General features: G+C 50.5%; 1 long non-coding RNA gene and 1 pseudogene across 1 annotated transcript; both read right to left on the reverse strand.

Annotated features, from left to right (window-relative positions):
- Positions 1–11,287: 11,287 nt before the first annotated feature.
- LOC149431331 (uncharacterized) lies at positions 11,288–21,769 on the reverse strand. Its single transcript, XR_016309329.1, has 3 exons — positions 21,664–21,769; positions 16,369–16,518; positions 11,288–12,092 (listed from the first exon to the last, which is right to left on the reverse strand). It is a non-coding gene; the product is annotated as an uncharacterized LOC149431331 (long non-coding RNA).
- On the reverse strand, positions 21,033–21,148 carry LOC149431332 (U2 spliceosomal RNA; annotated as a pseudogene).
- Positions 21,770–22,281: the final 512 nt, after the last annotated feature.

Genomic DNA, 22,281 nt, shown 5'->3' on the forward strand with positions numbered 1-22,281 from the left:
GGTGGTCAGAGACTGCAGACATACTAGACAAGGTGGTCAGAGACTGAAGACATACTAGACAAGGTGGTCAGAGACTGAAGACATACTAGACAAGGTGGTCAGAGACGGAAGACATACTAGACAAGGTGGTCAGAGACTGAAGACATACTAGACAAGGTGATTAGAGACTGCAGACATAGTAGACAAGATGGTCAGAGACTGCAGACATACTAGACAAGGTGGTCAGAGACTGCAGACATACTAAACAAGATGGTCAGAGACTGCAGACATACTAGAAAAGGTGATCAGAGACTGCAGCCATACTAGACAAGGTGGTCACTGAAGACATACTAGACAAGGTGATCAGAGACTGAAGACATACTAGACAAGGTGATCAGAGACTGCAGACATACTAGACAAGGTGGTCAGAGACTGAAGACATACTAGACAAGGTGATCAGAGACTGCAGACATACTAGACAAGGTGATCAGAGACTGCAGACATACTAGACAAGGTGGTCAGAGACTGAAGACATACTAGACAAGGTGGTCAGAGACGGAAGACATACTAGACAAGGTGGTCAGACACAGAAGACATACTAGACAAGGTGATCAGAGACTGCAGACATACTAGACAAGGTGGTCAGAGACTGAAGACATACTAGACAAGGTGATCAGAGACTGCAGACATACTAGACAAGGTGATCAGAGACTGCAGACATACTAGACAAGGTGATCAGAGACTGCAGACATACTAGACAAGGTGGTCAGAGACTGAAGACATACTAGACAAGGTGGTCAGAGACTGAAGACATACTAAACAAGGTGGTCAGAGACTGAAGACATACTAGACAAGGTGATCAGAGACTGAAGACATACTAGACAAGGTGATCAGAGACTGCAGACATACTAGACAAGGTGGTCAGAGACTGAAGACATACTAGACAAGGTGATCAGAGACTGCAGACATACTAGACAAGGTGATCAGAGACTGCAGACATACTAGACAAGGTGGTCAGAGACTGAAGACATACTAGACAAGGTGGTCAGAGACGGAAGACATACTAGACAAGGTGGTCAGACACAGAAGACATACTAGACAAGGTGGTCAGAGACGGAAGACATACTAGACAAGGTGGTCAGAGACGGAAGACATACTAGACAAGGTGGTCAGAGACTGCAGACATAGTAGACAAGGTGGTCAGAGACTGCAGACATAGTAGACAAGGTGGTCAGAGACTGCAGACATAGTAGACAAGGTGGTCAGAGACTGCAGACATAGTAGACAAGGTGGTCAGAGACTGCAGACATAGTAGACAAGGTGGTCAGAGACTGCAGACATACAACGGGAGATGGCACACGGGCCTAGTGCATTACCTTTAAAAAACAACATTTATTGATAAAAAGTAAAATACTCACAAAAGAAATAAAATCAAATGGAGAGCATGTCACAAGGGATGCAAAGTGGCCCAAAACCCCTGCAGGTAGTCTGGTGGGAGACTGTAGACCTCTGGATAACTGATGGCTGACACGTTCACCTACCTATAGTTCACCTCCCCCATATCACCCAGTACGAGCAGTACACCCCCACATATCGATCTACAATACACATCCCCCAGTACCAACCTACAGTACACCTCCCCCAGTACCTACCTACAGTTCACCTCCCCCATATTACCCAGTACGAGCAGTACACCCCCACAGATCAATCTACAGTACACATCCCCCAGTACCGACCTACAATACACCTCCTGATCTACAGTACACCCCCCCCCCGCACTGATCTACAATACACCTCCCCATCGGTGTATTTACTGCGAGGCAAACACCTTGTTTGGTGGAGGGTGGTGGTGACGGGGGCCCGATTCTTGTGCAGCCTGAGAAATGAATACACCGCTGTGCATACTCTGGCTGCTGTGTGATTTCTGTAAGTTTCTCATCTTCAATTTAGATAAAAAAATGTACAGTACAAAATAAAAAGTAAAACTAAAAATAAAAAAAAAAGACCAAGTGGTCCATGGAGTCTGCCCCCATACATGTGAAGGCCGAACTTTTTATGTGGGGAAGACAAAGCGTGCTCTTCAGCAACCCATTTCTATCCTCCCAGGCAATCATGGTTCATTGGATGACGTGACTATAAAACAGACGGCCTATCGGTACCGGAGAGAATCCTCCCCAATCCAAGAGCCGGGGGTTTCTATAAATGGGAGTTACAGTGCGGCAGAGCCGAGGGCCACTTGGACCCCCAGAGTCTTGCACCATTTTTGTAATGTGGACGGTTTACTATCCAGTCCCTTCTTCTACTTCCTCTTCTCCCTCTTTTGCCCTCGATTCCCCTCTTTACGTAGTAGAAGTACGCAGCTCAGAAATGGGACAAATAGATACATGAAAGGGGCCATTGCGCCATGACGTCTCGCCGCCGGCTCCTATCATAGATCTGGTGGCCATCTTTTTACTGTATATGGTCAGTATACCTTTGTATATGCCTGTATACTTTTTATTTTATGTCCTTAACCATGTGGCTTAATAAATTTATTTTAAAAAATACTACACTATGGGCCATTTTTTGTGGGCTCCCCGGTGGGCCATTTTTTGTGGGCTCCCCGGTGAGCCAACATTCATTTATAGAGCCCATATTTCAAGGCATAGGAGCCATATTGGTAAAAGGTAGGATAAAAGTGAGTGCTCTTGGTAAAGCGGCTGTAGCACTAAAGGTGACCAAAAAACCTTAGTAACAATATGTATAAGAAGTGCAGCGCTAATAATATAATATGCTGAAATGGTAAATAAAGTTCATAAAATTCATAAGAATAAAGTTCATAAAAAATGCATAGGATCCTTCCTTGTGATAAAAATCTGTGTCTGGAAACAGTGGTATAAATGCGCACTCACCAGAAGCGCATAGGAAATGCGCACTCACCAGAAGCGCATAGGAAATGCGCACTCACCAGAAGCGCATAGGAAATGCACATATACGGGTGAAACTCGAAAAATTAGAACATCGTGCAAAAGTTAATTTATTTCAGTGATGCAACTTAAAAGGTGACACTAATATATGAGACTCATTACATGCAAAGCAAGATAGTTCAAGCCGTGATTTGTCATCATTGTGATGATTATGGCTTACAGCTCATGAAAACCCCAAATCCACAATCTCAGAAAATGAGAATATTCCATGCAATCAATAAAACACGGATTGTACATAGAACAATATCGGACCTCTGAAAAGTAGAAGCTGCATATGTACTCAGTACTTGGTTTGGGCCCCTTTTGCAGCAATTACTGCCTCAATGCGGCGTGGCATGGAAGCTATCAGCCTGTGGCACTGCTGAGGTGTTATGGAAGACCAGGATGCTTCAATAGCGGCCTTCAGCTCTTCTGCATTGTTCGGTCTCATGTCTCTCATCTTTCTCTTGGCAATGCCCAGTAGATTCTCTATGGGGTTCAGGTCAGGCGAGTTTGCTGGCCAATCAGGCACAGTAATCCCACGGTCATTGAACCAGGTTTTGGTGCTTTTGGCAGTGTGGGCGGAGCCAAGTCCTGCTGGAAAATGAAGTCAGCGTCCCCATAAAGCTGGTCTGCGGAAGGAAGCATGAAGTGCTCCAAAATCTCCTGGTAGACGGCTGAGGTGACCCTGGACTTAAAGAAGCACAGTGGACCAACACCAGCAGATGACATGGCTCCCCAAATCAACACAGACTGGGGAAACTTCACACTGGACTTCAAGCATCTTGCAGTGTGTGCCTCTCCATTCTTCCTCCATACTCGGGGTCCTTGTGCCTCTCCATTCTTCCCCCATACTCGGGGTCCTTGGGCCCCTCCATTCTTCCCCCATACTCGGGGTCCTTGGGCCCCTCCATTCTTCCTCCATACTCGGGGTCCTTGGGCCCCTCCATTCTTCCTCCATACTCGGGGGTCCTTGGGCCTCTCCATTCTTCCTCCATACTCGGGGGTCCTTGGGCCTCTCCATTCTTCCTCCATACTCGGGGTCTTTGGGCCTCTCCATTCTTCCTCCATACTCGGGGTCTTTGGGCCTCTCCATTCTTCCTCCATACTCGGGGTCCTTGTGCCTCTCCATTCTTCCTCCATACTCGGGGTCCTTGGGCCTCTCCATTCTTCCTCCATACTCGGGGTCCTTGGGCCTCTCCATTCTTCCTCCATACTCGGGGTCCTTGGGCCTCTCCATTCTTCCTCCATACTCTGGGTCCTTGGGCCTCTCCATTCTTCCTCCATACTCGGGGTCCTTGGGCCTCTCCATTCTTCCTCCATACTCGGGGTCCTTGGGCCTCTCCATTCTTCCTCCATACTCGGGGTCCTTGGGCCTCTCCATTCTTCCTCCATACTCGGGGTCCTTGGGCCTCTCCATTCTTCCTCCATACTCGGGGTCCTTGGTTTCCAAATGAGATGCAAAAGTTGCTCTCATCAGAAAAGAGGACTTTGGACCACTGAGCAGCAGACCAGGTCTGTTTTTCTTTAGCCCAGGTAAGACGCTTCTGACGTTGTTTGTTGTTCAGGAGCGGCTTGACAAGAGGAATACGACATTTGAAGCCCATGTCCAGGATCCATCTGTGTGTGGTGGCTCTTGATGCACTGACTCCAGCCTCAGTCCACTCCTTGTGAAAGTCCCCAACACTTTTGAAAGGTGTTTTCCTGACAATCCTCTCCAGGCTGCGGTCATCCCTGCTGCTTGTGCACCTTTTTCTTCCACACTTTTCCCTTCCACATAACTTTCTATTAATGTGCTTTGATACAGCACTTTGGGAACATCCAACTTCTTCTGCAATTACCTTTTGAGGCTTTCCCTCCTTATGGAGGGTGTCAGTGATGGTGTCAGGTCAGCAGTCTTTCCCATGATTGTGATTCCTACTGAACCAGACTGAGAGACCATTTAAAGGCTCAGGAACCCTTTGCAGGTGTTATGGCTGAATGAGCTGATTAGAGTGGGACACTTTGAGCCGAGATTATTCCACCTTTTCACAATATTCTCATTTTCTGAGATTGTGGATTTGGGGTTTTCATGAGCTGTAAGCCATAATCATCACAATGATGACAAATCACGGCTTGAACTATCTTGCTTTGCATGGAATGAGTCTCATATATTAGTGTCACCTTTTATGTTGCTGCACTGAAATAAATGAACTTTTGCACCAGATTCTAATTTTTTGAGTTTCACCTGTATATATACACACACACACACAGTATATCCACCGTGGACCTCTCAGGCAGGCGGGGTGTGGCAGGTAACTGGTGAGCTTCCTTCTAGGGATAGGTCAGCACAGCAGCAGGTCTTGGGTTAGAAATAGAGATCTGCCGATCCAGAGGTCCCCTTTAGGTTGGATGGGTGCTCAGCTGGTTACAGGCCTCCCTTCCTCTGGATGTTAGTAGGTGGGGGTCATCTGTAGGCTTAATAGCTCATAAAGGGGCCACAGAATGAATTCCCATAGTGTAGTATTTAAACAACTTCATTCCAATCATAAATCAGTTAACAATGAGGGTATAATGCAGAGTAATAGGCAGCACTAACCCTTTTTAAAGATGGCCGCCAGACATAGGAGCCATTACTTGTGACACCAGACCAGAGGAGGACGCCAGTTCCGGTGTGAGCTGATCAGTATCCTGCCCATCCACCTCAGAGGCTGCCACATTGATGCCCGGTGTTTTACGCCAAGGGAGACGATTGTTTGGCTGCCTAATATCCAGAGGGAGGAGAGTCCGTTAAAACGGCCCAGCTCATCCATCCCATCCCATGAGGGGGACCTCTGGTTATATTGATTATATGCGTACTGAAAGATACGCATCTGGTGAGTGCGTATTATTCCTATTTATCACCACACCACCGGAACGTGAAGTCACTACCAACTCCTGTGCCTACCACCTACCCTGAACTGTCACCAATTTTATTATTGTATCATTTATTATTATAATCTATTACCACACTGGAGTATATATCTTTTAGTGCTGCACTTTCTACTTGTGTATTTTATGAGGTTTTATTGTGGTTACCTTTTTTGTGCTATAGCTGCTATATTATTAAGCGCTCACGATTCTGATTCTATTTATTGCAGATACATAAAACTCACAAAAGTGACGATCTGTGATATAATATATACATGCACTCCCAGGCTGCACTGAACACACTCTATAGAGTTCAAGCCTCGGAGACACCGGTGAATGCTGGATTGTTTTTGTTGTCCCCGTAGAAAAGGGGCCATCCAGACCGCGTCCCACCACAATCAAAGTGGCTGTAAACCCTTCCATATACCCAGTGTAGTGATTGGCCTTGGGTGATGCACAGAGATGAAACTAATCCTACATAGGTTGTACCCTTTTATCTGCAGTTCTCTCTTCCCTACAGCCGTTCAAAGTGCAGAATTTACACAGGATCTCTCAGCTCTGAAAAGCAAGGGGCGGGGAGCGGAAGTGACATCAGTGAGGAGAGGTCTGAGAGCTGATTGGGGGGAAGAGACACACCCGCCTCCAAGCAGCTCGCAGGAAGAGAGTTGAGGCTGGAGGCCCCTTCCGTCACCTTTTTTCTCTTGGTGGCAGGAAAACTCTTCAGAAGTGTCCCATGCCTATAGCAGCAGACAGAAATGACACTTGGTGCTCTGGATTGACACAAATGCACATTATAGAAGGATAGGCTTTGTCCACACAGCTCACAGGAAGGGTGTTGAGGCTGTCAATCTGCTGGAGGCCCCTCCCACGTCACCATTTTTCTCTTGGTGGCAGGAAAACTCTTCAGAAGTGACCCATGCCTATAGCAGTAGAACGAGGCAGCAGACAGAAATGTCTATCTTGGTTCTCCCCTGGACCCCGCATTCACTATATCCGCTCTCCCCAGACCCCGCATTCCCTTTATTCGCTCTCCCTAGACCCCGCATTCACTGGATCCGCTCTCCCCGGACCCCACATTCACTAGATTTGCTCTCCCCGGACCCCGTATTCACTATATCCGCTCTCCCCGGACCCCCCAGTCACTATATCCGCTCTCCTCGGACCCCGCATTCACTAGATTTGTTGGCCCAGGACCCCACATTCACTATATCCGCTCTCCCCGGACCCCACATTCACTATATCCGCTCTCCCCAGACCCCGCATTCACTATGTTCGCTCTCCCCAGACCCCGCATTCACTATGTTCGCTCTCCCCGGACCCCCGCATTCACTATATCCGCTCTCCCCGGACCCCGCAGTCACTAGATCCGCTCTCCCCGGACCCCGCATTCACTAGATTTGTTCGCCCAGGACCCCGCATTCACTATATCCGCTCTCCCCAGACCCCGCATTCACTGTATCCGCTCTCCCCAGACCCCGCATTCACTATGTCCGCTCTCTCCGGACCCCGCATCCACTATGTTCGCTCTCCCCGGACCCCGCAATCACTATGTCCCCTCTCCCCGGAACCCCACATTCACTAGATCCGCTCTCCCAGGACCCTGCAGTCACTAGATCCGCTCTCCCCGGACCCCGCATTCACTAGATTTGTTCGCCCAGGACCCCACAATTCACTGTATCCGCTCTCCCCGGACCCCGCATTCACTGTGTCCGCTCTCCCCGGACCCCGCATTCACTAGATCCCCTCTCCCCGGAACCCCGCATTCACTAGATCCGCTCTCCCAGGACCCCGCAGTCACTAGATCCGCTCTCCCCGGACCCCGCATTCACTAGATTTGTTCGCCCAGGACCCCGCAATTCACTGTATCCGCTCTCCCCGGACCCCGCATTCACTGTGTCCGCTCTCCCCGGACCCCGCATTCACTAGATCCCCTCTCCCCGGAACCCCGCATTCACTAGATCCCCTCTCCCCCGGACCCCGCATTCACTAGATCCCCTCTCCCCCGGAACCCCGCAGTCACTAGATCCCCTCTCCCCCGGACCCCGCATTCACTAGATCCCCTCTCCCCCGGACCCCGCATTCACTAGATCCCCTCTCCCCCGGACCCCGCATTCACTATGTCCCCTCTCCCCGGACCCCGCATTCACTATGTCCGCTCTCCCCGGACCCCGCATTCCCTATGTCCGCTCTCCCCCGGACCCCGCATTCCCTATGTCCGCTCTCCCCCGGACCCCGCATTCCCTATGTCCGCTCTCCCCCGGACCCCGCATTCCCTATGTCCGCTCTCCCCCGGACCCCGCATTCCCTATGTCCGCTCTCCCCCGGACCCCGCATTCCCTATGTCCGCTCTCCCCCGGACCCCGCATTCACTAGATTTGTTCGCCCAGGACCCCGCATTCCCTATGTCCGCTCTCCCCCGGACCCCGCATTCCCTATGTCCGCTCTCCCCCGGACCCCGCATTCCCTATGTCCGCTCTCCCCCGGACCCCGTATTCACTAGATCCCCTCTCCCCGGACCCCACAGTCACTAGATCCGGTCTCCCTGGACCCCACAGTCACTATATCCACGCTCCCCGGACCCCGCAGTCACTATATCTGGTCTCCCACAGTACACACAACATGGAAATGCAAATATTTTAGTAAATATAAACTGCTAAACAACTTTTCTCATCAGCAATATATAGCAGTCTTGTGACTTCATCTGAGCACTGGTTAAAGCTTGTAGGCGTTTTCTTTCTGCTCTAAGAGGATGCAGAACCCCTGACCTCTGTCTGGACAGTGTTGATTGGCCCTGTGCTGATCACATGCACTCTCCCAAAGGAAAAAAAAAACCTCTCTAGCAATACACACCAAACTGAGCATGTGCACGTGACTACAGATTCAGTCTGTATTAGGTGGTCATTTGAACAAGAGGAGGATCAGAGAAGACAGGATCAAACATCCTTTTTACACAATGCAGAGGATTAACCCCTTAGGTTCCACAGTGAGTATAACCAGCATGCTTTGCTGCATCTACAGGCTGATTGTACTGTTGTGGGTTTAGGAACACGACGTCGAACAGTCTCGCCCAATGCTGACAGGACGCTGCTGACGCAAAGCTAGTCCAGCTGGATTGTGCAGTTGTTAGGCCCTTTTGAAAGGTGCTGATTACAAGGATACATAAAGCTGGCAATCTTCACCAGAATTTTACTGAACATCTATGGCTGGCTCTAGAGAAACCCTTTCTCCATGTCTCCAACACATCTCTGCTCTCTTCTTGTGATCAAAGATTGAAATTCCCAGTTGCAGTCAGGAATGTTGTCACCGTGCTTAAAACCTCACCCTTTGGCGTCATTACAGTTATCTTGTCAAGCAGCAGGTTATCCTAAGCCTCAGTCTGTCTCGGGAAGGGGGGGGGGGGGTCTGTATACTACACCAATTTTAAGGAACAATCCCTCTCTCCGATTTCTACACGGACTAAGAGGGGTTCAAGCAGTTCAACGGCTTTTTGAATTAAAGTTCGCTTTACACCATTTTTGACATAAAGGAGAACTCCACCTCCTCTTTCCTATTCTGTATTTTCTATACAGTGTGGAGCCTTGGTTGCTCAAAGATTCGAATCCCTGACCGCGTCTCTATTTGTAACAAAGCCCGAGTTATCCTTGGACCTACTGCCAGCCTCAGACAGATCGAAATTCGGACAGTTCAGCAGGAACCAGGCAAATTTTGATCTATCTATGGGCTATTGATAGTAGATCTAGTGATCTACTTCAGTATAACCAGCCTATCAGGATTTTTTATTTTTTTTAGGATTACTACCAACAGCAGGAATCATCGTATTCTGATGGTGGGGAAATCTGCCCGTCAAAATACAATAGTTCAGTGGGAGGGATTCCTCATCAACACCATGTCACAAAGCTCAAATCATCTCACACTGGTTTCTTGAAGATGCGACATGCAAATGATAGGGTCAGAATTTGGCATAAACATGAAAGCATAGATCCATCCTGCCTTGTATCCATGGTTCAGGCTAGTGGTGGTGGTGTCATGGTGTGGTGGATCCATCCTGCCTTGTATCAATGGTTCAGGCTGGTGGTGGTGTTGTCACGGTGTGGTGGATCCATCCTGCCTTGTATCAATGGTTCAGGCTGGTGGTGGTGGGGTCACGGTGTGGTGGATCCATCCTGCCTTGTATCAACGGTTCAGGCTGGTGGTGGTGGGGTCACGGTGTGGTGGATCCATCCTGCCTTGTATCAACGGTTCAGGCTGGTGGTGGTGGTGTCATGGTGTGGTGGATCCATCCTGCCTTGTATCAATGGTTCAGGCTGGTGGTGGTGGGGTCTCGGTGTGGTGGATCCATCCTGCCTTGTATCAACGGTTCAGGCTGGTGGTGGTGGTGTCATGGTGTGGTGGATCCATCCTACCTTGTATCAACAGTTCAGGCTGGTGGTGGTGTCATGGTGTGGTGGATTCATCCTGCTTTGTATCAATGGATCAGGCTGGTGGTGGTGGTGTCATGGTGTGGTGGATCCATCCTGCTTTGTATCAATGGATCAGGCTGGTGGTGGTGATGTCATGGTGTGGTGGATCCATCCTGCCTTGTATCAATGGTTCAGGCTAGTGGTGGTGTCATGGTGTGGTGGATCCATCCTGCCTTGTATCAATGGTTCAGGCTGGTGGTGGTGGTGTCATGTTGTGGGGGATCCATCCTGCCTTGTATCAATGGTTCAGGCTGGTGGTGGTAGTGTCACGGTGTGGTGGATCCATCCTGCCTTGTCTCAACGGTTCAGGCTGGTGGTGGTGGTGTCATGGTGTGGTGGATCCATCCTACCTTGTATCAACGGTTCAGGCTGGTGGTGGTAGTGTCACGGTGTGGTGGATCCATCCTGCCTTGTATCAATGGTTCAGGCTGGTGGTGATGGTGTCATGGTGTGGTGGATCCATCCTACCTTGTATCAACGGTTCAGGCTGGTGGTGGTGTCAGTGCGGGGGGATATTTTCTTAGCACACTTTGGGCCCCTTAGTATGATCAGTGAACATGTACCCTCCACGGAAAGCAGATTACCGGCTCTCCTCTCCTCTGTCTGTGTGACAGCTCGAGGAGAGAAATGCCGATAACCGGCATTTCCCTATTTACATGTGATCAGCTGTGATTGGACACAGTTGATCACATGACCGAGCCAACATCTTCGGCTCTTTCCGTGATCGGCGATCTGCTGCGTCCGAGGGTCACAGCGCACCGCCGATCACTGAGCGCTCCCTGAGCCTTGCATGCGCGGTGAGAATGGGAGGACGTCACATGACATCCTCTCAGAACGAGAGAACCACCTTGCGCCCGTCATATTACTATATGACGGGTGGGAGGTGGTTAAAAAAAAAAAAAAAAAATCAGTTTACACATGCCCAATCCTCCTGTAGGCAGCTGAATAACCCCACTATTTGAATTCTAGTGTCCCCCAACAGACACAAAAGAAATGAAGTTATGAGAAAAGTCCTTGTTTTCACAATTATATATTTCAGGTGAACAATAAAGAAAAGAAAAAAAAAAAAGGGCAACATTTTTACAGGCAGAAGATACAAACAAATTTTTATTCCAATTTATTATTTGCTGTATGAAACAAACAAACAAACAAACATACATAAAGCGCCTGCCTCCAGCCTTCAACAAAAACACAAAATACTTAAATACATTTCTTTAAATAAACAGGCCAAGCTTTTTCTTTTTTTACATAAAGTGATTTACAATAAATGGAAAAAAAAAAAAAAAAAAAGTTTTGTACCCTCTAACAGATACTGGCAATTATTTGCGCCCACTAGCACGTTTCCGTCAGTGCATCCTGATCCTTGGTTTCCAGTAACAGTGTGGAAGTTTGGAGCAGACAATGCGCTCGCTTCAAGATCGCATCCAACATACAGGAACTGGTCACATGACCAAACAGCAGCCATGTTGTATGCAACCCAAAAGGGGTCATGGTGGAAAAATGCAGTAAGTGCTCTAGAGAAGGAAATGAATCCACCTCCTGGTATGGAACCCATCCATGTTACGCGAGGTATTCGAGGAATGTTTGCTTACCGTATTGCATCCAACAACTGAACAGCCGTTTGTAGGTAACATCACCTGACAGGAGGAGCTCTGAGCAGACCAAGACAAGGGTCACACAGTGAGGTAGATAGCCGGTTCTAGCACAGCGTGGCTCCTAGAACTCAAAGTCTTCATTGGTCATGGCTATAGCCCAAGCAAACTTGTCTCTCTGAGTCTTGTTGTAGATCTTCTCAATGGGTACGCCAAATTTCTTACACCTAGATAGAACAGATAAAAAAAAAAAAAACAGGAGGTAACCAAAGACAATTCTGTCCACAACTTTATCCCAGACATCCTGGTGACATTGTCTGGCCACCCACAGTTGCACTACCAGGGACTTAAATGCTCCAGGAAAGCTCTTGGAGTGAACAAATACATCTATTCACAGAATTTTCAAAAAGAACTTTCTCCTGCACCTGCTATTTGAGGTATTCATCTACAGCAGTGGTTCTCAACCTTCCTAATGTCGAAACCCTTTAATACAGTTCCTCATGTTGCGGTGACCCCCAACCATAAAATTATTGCAAAACGGTCGATCATTTTGCGCCCTGGTCAATCGACTGAAAGAATTTCATGGGAATGGAAGTTAATCTGATTGCCAATTCTATCTGATAGTAAAATTGAAGTGTGTATGGCCAGTATTCCCCCCCTCCCCCCCAGGGATATCAGCCCTCTCCCACACCAAGTCGTCTGTCCTGAGGCTCCTTTTATGATCCCGGAAAGTTTGGGATTGCTGGTCGCTGTGTACTTCCCTCTAGCGGGCCGGGTGCCCCGGTGCCAGCCCTCGTGCTGTGAGGAGAAGCCTCCGTGGGAAGGTGAGCGGCTGTAGGGCGCACGCTCTGCGGGTAACCAGATCCCCCTTCCCCGGAGACAAAGGGGGCCCGGCTCACATCTATCCAGCTGTTGTGAGCAGCTGCCCGCCCGGGGAAACATGCAGCAGGTGCAAGGGCAGCCAGTGGGAGGCAGCGGGGCACCTCCGGCCCGCCCCTTGCAACGGAGGAGCCTCCAGCCTGGCCGGCCGCTCATAACGCACAGGGAAGAGGGAGCGGGCCAGTTAGTGTGCTGGTGTTAGTTCAGCGTGAGAGGCTCACAGCAAGCCGGGAGTGCGGGACACCCTGCCGAGCCCCTCCGGCCGCCCTCACCACTACTTCATAGAGTATCTGCATGTGGGCGGACCCGCCTGAAGACAGAGGAGCGTTGTCTCGGTTCCTAAGACCATCGGAAATGTGTTTTCCGATGGTCTTAGGCGACCCCTGTGAAAGGGTCGTTCAACCCCCAAAGGGGGTTGCTTTGTGAAAAACCGCTGCACACAGCAGGTAAGTATAGACGTGTTATTTTACAGAAAAAACAAACAAAACAAAACATTAGCCAGGAAGGTCACCAAGCACCCCATGGTCACTCTGAAAGAGCTCCAGCGATTCTCTGTGGAGAAATACCTGCTATTTGAGGTATTCATCTACAGTGGGTATAGAAAAGAATCACCCCCCCCCCCCATTCATTTTAGGATGCAAAACAACATTTTTAAAAGGGGGCCTTTAAAAATGTTTTGCAGCCTGAAATGAAGACAGACACAGTTTTTGTTTTATCCAGCTGTAGTTACTCAGATCAACTTATATCATCTAAGTGAGAGATAGAACGTCAACATGTCAGGGAAAAGTAATAAAAATAAATTAAAAACACGATCACCGAGTTGGAAAAAAGACCCTCCTCCTCGTGTCAGTATCTTGTTGAACCCCATTTTGCTTTAATTCCAGGCTCTAGTTAGTTGGGATGTCTCTACTAAATTTGCACGTCTAGACTTTGCAATATTTGCCCGCTCTTCTCTGCAGAACGGCTCAGGTTCAGTGACATTGGATGGTGACGGTTTGTGGACGGCAGTCTTCAAGTCATTCTACAGATTTTCAATGGGATTTAAGTCTGGGCTCTGACTAGGCCATGCAAGGACATTCCTCTTCTCCTCCAACCACTGGGGGGTGCTGTGTGCTTTGGCTCATTGTCATGTTGGAAGGTAAACCTTCTCAGTGACAACTTTCTGGCTGAGGGCATCAGATTGCCCTCCAGAATGTGATGGGATTCTGCCCTGTCCACCTTTCCTTCTATCCTGACAAGTACTCCAGTCTCTGCTGCAGAGAACCCCCCCCCCCATTACAGGATATTACCACTCCCTCCATAACAGGATATTACCACCCCCCATAATAGGATATTTCTCCCCTCCATGCTGTACTGTAGGAATGGTGGGATTTGGATGGTGGGCTGGGTTAGATTTCTGCCAGACATATCGTTTAGTGTTGAGGCCAAATCATTCCATTTCATTCTCATCTGACCAGAACCCCTTTCTTCCATGTGGCCTCAGAATCTTCAAAGTGCATTTTGGCAAAGCTCAGTGGTGGCCTTTCTTGAGGAGCGGCTTTTTCTTCCCTCCCATACAAGCCACATTTGTGGAAAATTTTTGATATCGGTGTCACGTGCACACAATGACCGCTCTTTGTCACCAGGGTTTCCTACTTTCTGAGGTTTGCCTGAAGTCTGGAACCCATGGACCTGACCAAAGACTGGGTTTCCTCCTTTCTGATGCTTTGCCTGAAGTCTGGAACCCATGGACATGACCAAACACTGGGTTTCCTCCTTTCTGATGCTTTGCCCGAAGTCTGGAACCCATGGACATGACCAAAGACTGGGTTCCCCTCTTCTTGATGCTTTGCCTGAAGTCTGGAACCCATGGACATGACCAAAGACTGGGTTCCCCTCTTCTTGATGCTTTGCCAGACTCTAACTGCAGCTGTCTTCATTTGTTCTTTGTTTGTGGATCTTTCTGCCTTTAGTTTTGCCTTCAGCAAGTGAAATGCATGCTCATTTGGGTTGAGATCAGGTGACTGACTCGCCCATTGCAGAATATTCCACTTCCACCTTCTAAAGCTCCTGGGTTGCTTTTGCAGTGCGTTTTGGATCGTTGTCCATGTGTACTGTGAAGCTCCGTCCAATCACCTTTGCTGCATTTGGCTGAATCTGGGCTGACATTAGATCTGTAAACACGGCAAAATTCATCCGGCTGCTTCTGTCACATCAGTAAACACCAATGACCCAGTGCCACTGGAAGCCATGCATGCCCATGCCATCACACCGCCTCCACCCTTGTCATCACACTGCCTCCACCCATGCCATCACACTGCCTCCGCCCATGCCATCACACCGCCTCCACCCTATTCATCACACTGCCTCCGCCCATGCCATCACACTGCCTCCGCCCATGCCATCACACTGCCTCCGCCCATGCCATCACACTGCCTCCGCCCTTGTCATCACACTGCCTCCACCCATGTCCTGTTTCACCCAGTGGCACCAGGTCATTGGTGTTTATTGATGATGTGACAGAAGCAGCCGGATTAATTCTGCAGTGTTTCCAGATATACTGTCAACCCAGAACATTCGTGGCAATGCCTTACGTGTGCTGTGAACACTGCCATATATATATATAAATAATAGGCCCAAAATTGTAGTATGTCAATATATTTGGGTAGAATATTTTTTAAACATATTTCAAATATATTTTTCTTCCATGTGGGCCAGGACTCTTATGGAAAAGTAGAGAAGCTGGGGATCTCTTGAATAGGACTGCGCAGGTCTAAGAATGAAGAGTTTGAAGTTTCTCTGAGGAAGAAACACTGTAGCCTGAGCTGCATCTAGGACTAGACCCAAATACTCCAAACGATGAGTATGTTTTTAAGTACTGATTTCTGAAAGTTCAAGATCTGTTCAAACCATATGGTCTGAATGGTACTTACCTGTCATTTAGGGAGTGTCGCTCAGTGCAAAGGTAAGGAGGGCCACCTCCGCTGCCGCCAGGAGGAGGGCCACCTCCGCTGCCGCCAGGAGGAGGGCCACCTCCGCTGCCGCCAGGAGGAGGGCCACCTCCGCTGCCGCCAGGAGGAGGGCCACCTCCGCTGCCGCCAGGAGGAGGGCCACCTCCGCTGCCGCCAGGAGGAGGGCCACCTCCGCTGCCGCCAGGAGGAGGGCCACCTCCGCTGCCGCCAGGAGGAGGGCCACCTCCGCTGCCGCCAGGAGGAGGGCCACCTCCGCTGCCGCCAGGAGGAGGGCCACCTCCGCTGCCGCCAGGAGGAGGGCCACCTCCGCTGCCGCCAGGAGGAGGGCCACCTCCGCTGCCGCCAGGAGGAGGGCCACCTCCGCTGCCGCCAGGAGGAGGGCCACCTCCGCTGCCGCCAGGAGGAGGGCCACCTCCGCTGCCGCCAGGAGGAGGGCCACCTCCGCTGCCGCCAGGAGGAGGGCCACCTCCGCTGCCGCCAGGAGGAGTACCTGTGACATCAAAGGACTGGCCAAGAGACCCGTGGCCAAGAGCAGAGAGTTGCCAACGTTTTTATAGAAAGAGGTGGAAGATCTTCTGTGCAGCAAGTAGAACATGTGCTATCCAATAACTAAAAGTTTTCCCACTCAGCGGTTACAATAAGACATTCAATTGGACATTGGCACACAACTTACCAGGCCACAGAGATTCTGGGATCCAGGTAGTTCAGTTTGGACGTGCCCAGAGCGATCTGCTTGTTCTCCTCCTTGTCGGTGGCCATAAGCTTCAGTTTCTCCAGTTGCTCCTCCAGCCTTTCCTTCTGCTTCTTCTTCTTCTCCAGCTCCCTGCACACACACAGGAATCTCACTGATGGACATTAGGCAGAATGCTGCCCCCCCCCCCCCCCCAGACCAAACAAGATGTTTTACAAATTGATGCAACATGCAGGCCGGAGACAAAAATATACATTTGTCCAGCTACATTCAGAATTAAAGTGTAGTGTTTGAAGAGGGGAGGATTAATGCTGTGTTGTGTTTTGGTGCTATCTGGGGCTCTGTCAGAGAGATCAATGTGATATTACAGGTTTTTTTTTTAACCCCTTCAACTCCGGACCCTTCCCCCCCCCCCCCCCTTCCAGTTCGGACACTTCCCCCCCCCCCCTTCCAGTCCGGACACTTTCCCCTCCCCTTCCAGTCCGGACACTTTCCCCTCCCCTTCCAGTCCGGACACTTTCCCCTCCCCTTCCAGTCCGGACACTTTCCCCTCCCCTTCCAGTTCGGACACTTTCCCCTCCCCTTCCAGTTCGGACACTTTCCCCCCCTTCCAGTCCGGACACTTACCCCCCCCTTCCAGTCCGGACACTTTCCCCCCCCCCTTCCAGTCCGGACACTTTCCCCCCCCCCTTCCAGTCCGGACACTTTCCCCCCCCCCTTCCAGTCCGGACACTTTCCCCCCCCCCTTCCAGTCCGGACACTTTCCCCCCCCCCTTCCAGTCCGGACACTTTCCCCCCCCCCCCTTCCAGTCCGGACACTTTCCCCCCCCCCCTTCCAGTCCGGACACTTTCCCCCCCCCCTTCCAGTCCGGACACTTTCCCCCCCCCCTTCCAGTCCGGACACTTTCTCCCCCCCCCTTCCTGTCCGGACACTTTCCCCCCCCCCCTTCCTGTCCGGACACTTTCCCCCCCCCCCTTCCAGTCCGGACACTTTCCCCCCCCCCCCTTCCAGTCCGGACACTTTCCCCCCCCCCCCTTCCAGTCCGGACACTTTCCCCCCCCCCCTTCCAGTCCGGACACTCTCCCCCTTCCAGTCCGGACACTTTCCCCCCCCTTCCAGTCCGGACACTTTCCCCCCCCTTCCAGTCCGGACACTTTCCCCCCCCTTCCAGTCCGGACACTTTCCCCCCCCTTCCAGTCCGGACACTTTCCCCCCCCTTCCAGTCCGGACACTTTCCCCCCCCTTCCAGTTCGGACACTTTCCCCCCCCTTCCAGTTCGGACACTTCCCCCCCCCCTTCCAGTCCGGACATTATCCCCCCCTTCCAGTCCGGACATTATCCCCCCCTTCCAGTCCGGACACTTTCCCCCCCCCTTCCAGTCCGGACACTTTCCCCCCCCCTTCCAGTCCGGACACTTTCCCCCCCCCTTCCAGTCCGGACACTTTCACCCCCTTCCAGTCCGGATACTTTCCCCCCCTTCCAGTCCGGACACTTTCCCCCCCCTTCCAGTCCGGACACTTTCCCCCCCTTCCAGTCCGGACACTTTCACCCCCTTCCAGTCCGGACACTTTCCCCCCCTTCCAGTCTGGACACTTTCCCCCCCTTCCAGTCCAGGCCAATTTTCAGCACTGTCACACTTTGAATGACAATTGCGCGGTCATGCAACACTGTACCCATATGAATTTTTTAATATTTGTTTAGCACTTTATTTTGGTGGTATTTATTCACCGCTGGGATTTTTATTTTATTTGCTATATAAATGAAAAAGTCCAAAAAGTTTGAAAAAAAAGTGTTTTTCTTATAAAATTTTGCAAACAATCTTTCTTCATAAATCTTGCCAAAATGTATTCAGTTATCTTTTTAGTAAAAAGAAAAAAATAACCCAAAATTAGTTTGTAACCAAAAATTATAATTTTTCTACATTTAATTTTTTTAGATTTTTTTTTAACATACTGTCACCCTAGCGGTACATTGTCACCATAGTGACACTACTACTTGTGGGAGGTGAGGATTTGTTTTTACACTGATTGCTTTTATACCCATAAAGGCTGTAAAAACAATCATTTCTCCTCTCTGGCTGCATTCCTGCAGTCATTGAGAAATACTGTGAGAGCTGTGATTGGTCACAGCTTGTCACATGGTACAAGGCCGTTGTGAATAGCCCTGTACCATGTGACCTCTGTGATCATTCACAGATTTCACACGTAGTAAGCAATGATGTCAGAAGTGAAATCTTGCTTACTACTATTCATGTGATCACTGATGGGCCAATGATGCTGGACAGCCTCCAGCCAGGAAAGGAGGCGGAGCTCTATCTGACTTACTGCAGCTTCTAATGCACATTATGAGAAGCTCCCAGTGTGCAGTGAAATCAGAGGAAGCCTTTTCAGTCCAGGAGAGGAGCCGGTACAACTGAGCAAGACTGAAGGGGAGGAGCCGGTACACCTGAGCAAGACTGAAGGGGAGGAGCCGGTACAACTGAGCAAGACTGAAGGGGAGGAGCCGGTACAACTGAGCAAGACTGAAGGGGAGGAGTCGGTACAACTGAGCAAGACTGAAGGGGAGGAGTCGGTACAACTGAGCAAGACTGAAGGGGAGGAGCCGGTACACCTGAGCAAGACTGAAGGGGAGGAGCCGGTACACCTGAGCAAGACTGAAGGGGAGGAGCCGGTACACCTGAGCAAGACTGAAGGGGAGGAGCCGGTACACCTGAGCAAGACTGAAGGGGAGGAGCCGGTACACCTGAGCAAGACTGAAGGGGAGGAGCCGGTACACCTGAGCAAGACTGAAGGGGAGGAGCCGGTACACCTGAGCAAGACTGAAGGGGAGGAGCCGGTACACCTGTGCAAGACTGAAGGGGAGGAGCCGGTACACCTGTGCAAGACTGAAGGGGAGGAGCCGGTACAACTGAGCAAGACTGAAGGGGAGGAGCCGGTACAACTGAGCAAGACTGAAGGGGAGGAGCCGGTACAACTGAGCAAAACTGAAGGGGAGGAGCCGGTACAACTGAGCAAGACTGAAGGGGAGGAGCCGGTACAACTGAGCAAGACTGAAGGGGAGGAGCCGGTACAACTGAGCAAGACTGAAGGGGAGGAGCCGGTACACCTGAGCAAGACTGAAGGGGAGGAGCCGGTACAACTGAGCAAGACTGAAGGGGAGGGGCAGGTACAACTGAGCAAGACTGAAGGGGAGGGGCAGGTACACCTGTGCAAGACTGAAGGGGAGGAGCCGGTACAACTGAGCAAGACTGAAGGGGAGGAGCCGGTACAACTGAGCAAGACTGAAGGGGAGGAGCCGGTACAACTGAGCAAGACTGAAGGGGAGGAGACGGTACAACTGAGCAAGACTGAAGGGGAGGAGCCGGTACAACTGAGCAAGACTGAAGGGGAGGAGCCGGTACAACTGAGCAAGACTGAAGGGGAGGAGCCGGTACAACTGAGCAAGACTGAAGGGGAGGAGCCGGTACAACTGAGCAAGACTGAAGGGGAGGAGCCGGTACAACTGAGCAAGACTGAAGGGGAGGAGCCGGTACAACTGAGCAAGACTGAAGGGGAGGAGCCGGTACAACTGAGCAAGACTGAAGGGGAGGAGCCGGTACAACTGAGCAAGACTGAAGGGGAGGAGCCGGTACACCAGTGCAAGACTGAAGGGGAGGAGCCGGTACACCAGTGCAAGACTGAAGGGGAGGAGCCGGTACACCTGTGCAAGACTGAAGGGGAGGAGCTGGTACACCTGTGCAAGACTGAAGGGGAGGAGCCGGTACACCTGTTTTTTTTTTTTGTTTTTTTTTGTTTTTTAAGTCCGCAAACGTGCAAACTACAACGAAAAACCCGTAAGTGATCACAAAAAATGTGCAAGTGCGAACACCACACGAAAAAGTGCACTTAGGGGTGTGTTTGTCCTACCCCAGGAAGGGTTGGACCGTTCACCCGATCCCCCGGGGCACGAAGCTCCTGACAGGGACGAGGTTCCCATTTGGTCCTCCTGGCCAAAAGGCCTGGTGGACCACCGTTCCTTATGCCCAGCCGAAGCCGGACATCCAGTACTAGGCAAGGGGGTTCTCCCGAAGAGAAAACCCCCTAGGGATCAGGGGAGGAAGGAACCGTAGGGCCACACATCCTCCCCCTAGACTTCAGGTAAGGCCCGAGGACCCACACCCTCCATCCGTGAAAAACACACACATAAGTAAAGTAAAAAGTGACAAAACGTGGGAGTGCATAATAAATAAGGTAAAGATAAAGTAAAGAAAAAAATAAAAAAGTGGTACCGTGCCGAATTGTGCACAGACCAGGCCCTGAGGCCTGTAGCAAAAATTGCCCTGGACTTAGCCAAAAGACCTGGTCCTTAGGGCGCTGTGCAAAAAGAGGTGAAAAAACAGTGGCCATGTGTCATCTTCACACCGTGGGGTCCCACACCCAAGTGTTACTAGTGACACCCCTGAGAGCGTCTTCCCCAGGGGGCACTGAGTTTGCGGACTTTTTGCGTCCCCAGCCCCAGGCCAGACCAAGGTAGATCCGTCCAAATCAGGAGGTACTGGGTCTTTCCAGCTTTCCCAGAGGAATTACTCCCAAGGTCCCAGAGCGTATCGTGGCGCCCCCTGGTTTCTGTCCCTCCGGTCCAGCCTTCCGGACCCCCATCATACCAGTGAGGGTACTATACAACAACCATCCCCGCAAAGCTAGAATGGTCGGGAGCACCCCCACTGGACACTGATAAGAACAGATACTACACTTGATCTTAGCCAAAAGGCCGAGAAGCGATACACCTGTGCAAGACTGAAGGGGAGGAGCCGGTACACCTGTGCAAGACTGAAGGGGAGGAGCCGGTACACCTGTGCAAGACTGAAGGGAAAGCTAGAGGTGCCAGAAAGGGGCTCTACCGTTCTTTAGTTCTATTATAGTGAGGGAGGATGGGGGTCCATTTTCTGCTCATGTGAGATCAAGTCACCTAATATTCTCCTCCAATACAATTATATTCTTTGACTCTTCAGTCCAGGCAGAGTATTGCCGTTTCATGGTGATGTGCCCTGACTTCAACAGAGGACCACCTTGAAAAAGACAGACAACACGCCCCCCAGAATTCCCTGGGAACATGTGTTCTCTCATCTCCTGCTATTACCGCCCCTTCAATCCTAAGATATGGTGTCGTATTTCCTGTGTGCTGACCCTGCCCATATCTACAGGGTGAAGGGGGCCCCGGCCCCGGCATCACATGCAGATGCTGTGTGTATTGTTATGTTATGAATCTTAATTACAGAAACCACAAACAGTTCGTACTTCTTGGTCTTTTCAGTGTTATATTTTTTATGCTCAGCTTTAGCTTTCTTCAGCTCTTTCTTTGCTTCCTTCAGCTGCTCCTCCTTTGCATCAATCTAAAAAAAAAATAAAAATAATATTATAGCAGAAAGATAGGTACGCAAATTAGTGGCCCCATGGAAAAAAAAAAAGCATTCTATGCTTAGGGAAAAAAAAAAAAAAAAAAAGAAGAAGGGGAGAAAAGGGGGGAGGGGGAAGGAAAAAAAGGGGAAAAGAAAAGGGGGGAAAAGAAAAGGGGGGAAAAGAAAAGGGGGGAAAAGAAAAGGGGGGAAAAGAAAAGGGGGAAAAGGGGGGGGGGGGGGGGGGAGAAAAGGGGGAAAAAGGGGGGGGGGGGAGAAGGGGGGGGGGGGGGGGGAAAGAGGAAAAAAAGGGAAAGATAAATGGAAAAAAAAAAGCTGCTTTCTGCAAGTAGCTCCCCAGCCCCCCTCGCTATATACTCACCAGAGCCCGATCTGGAGCCAGCTATGTGCACGAGAGCAGCAGCTCTCTCGGCTCTCTCCCTTCTCACTGGACAGGGAGGCAACAGCTGCCGCTCTCAATCACAGCTAGTCAGGAGAGAGCGAGGCTGAGCCACGATCT

Source organism: Staurois parvus, unplaced genomic scaffold (assembly GCF_062004578.1).
Source record: "Staurois parvus isolate SC_StPar_1 unplaced genomic scaffold, SC_StPar_1.0 ptg002291l, whole genome shotgun sequence".
Taxonomy (NCBI): domain Eukaryota; kingdom Metazoa; phylum Chordata; class Amphibia; order Anura; family Ranidae; genus Staurois; species Staurois parvus.